Consider the following 1,113-nt stretch of genomic DNA (forward strand, 5'->3'; position numbering starts at 1 on the left):
GTTTTAAAACAGGGGTTTCCATCAGAAGCCACTGGGGGTAGGGGGTGGGGGGCTAATCAAAAGCACATTTTCTCCAGGTTCTAGCCCCTGAAGACTGACCCAGTAGGTCTGACTCAGGGGGTTCTGGGCATCTGTAGTTTAAAAAGGCATCCTGGTGATTCCAGTGATTCCTGGGTAAGCACTCCTTTGAATGTACCCATCCAGTCTGTCCGTCCATCAACAAATGCCAAGCAATGGTCTCTGCCCCCAAGAGAGCAGTCATGGCGAGACCCACCCATGCTTCATTCCATTATCTGCGTCATGGGGCCCCTCCCTGCTATTAGCCACCCCCCTAAGCCTTCATCCTGACTCCCTCCACCCTTGAAGGACTACAGACTTGGCAGGTCTCTGAGCAGGAAGAGATCCAATGAATCAAGTTCAGCTCCTGTCAGTCCAGCCCCTCCTTATACCCATGGGGAAACGGGCCACCCAGGAAATCAGGGAGAAGCGGGTCTCCTGACTTCAGGACCAGCGCTCTTTCTGTGACACCAAAGATTGCCTGATTCCACGTTGCCTGACCTCCCCGAGCAGCCCTTGCTTCTCCACGAGGCCCCCAAGACCAGACATGCATAGTAGCATGGGTTCCATCTCTCATGTAGGAAACCCAGAAGGGCTGAGGGATTTGCCCCAAATGGTCCAGGAAATAGAGCTGACCTCACCCCAGAGATGGGCTGAGGGAAGGGGACCAGCCAGCCTGGCCTGGCTGTGTGTCCTTGGGAAGTGACTTCAACCCTCTGAGCCTCCAGTTTCTCATTTGTAACATGGACTTAATAATATTGCTCACAGGACTACTATGAAGCCAAAATGTGATATATACAGGAGAGATTGTATATGCAGGATATACTATGTTGTATACATTATACGTACACTTTGTATATCAGATTGCTGCTGCTGCTGCTGAGTCACTTCGGTCGTGTCCGACTCTGTGCGACCCCATAGATGGCAGCCCACCAGGCTCCCCCGTCCCTGGGATTCTCCAGGCAAGAACACTGGAGTGGGTTGCCACTTCCTTCTCCAATGCATGAAAGTGAAAAGTGAAAGTGAAGCCGCTCAGTCGTGTCCAACTCTTAGCGA

General features: G+C 52.2%; 1 protein-coding gene across 1 annotated transcript in view; it reads left to right on the forward strand.

Annotated features, from left to right (window-relative positions):
* Positions 1-1,113, forward strand: part of SEPN1 (selenoprotein N, 1) — a gene marked incomplete at its 5' end in the record, with an annotated part of 16,243 nt that overhangs the window by 2,928 nt on the left and 12,202 nt on the right. The window lies entirely within an intron of this gene.

Source organism: Bison bison, unplaced genomic scaffold (genome assembly GCF_000754665.1).
Source record: "Bison bison bison isolate TAMUID 2011002044 unplaced genomic scaffold, Bison_UMD1.0 scf7180017864516, whole genome shotgun sequence".
Lineage (NCBI taxonomy): Eukaryota > Metazoa > Chordata > Mammalia > Artiodactyla > Bovidae > Bison > Bison bison.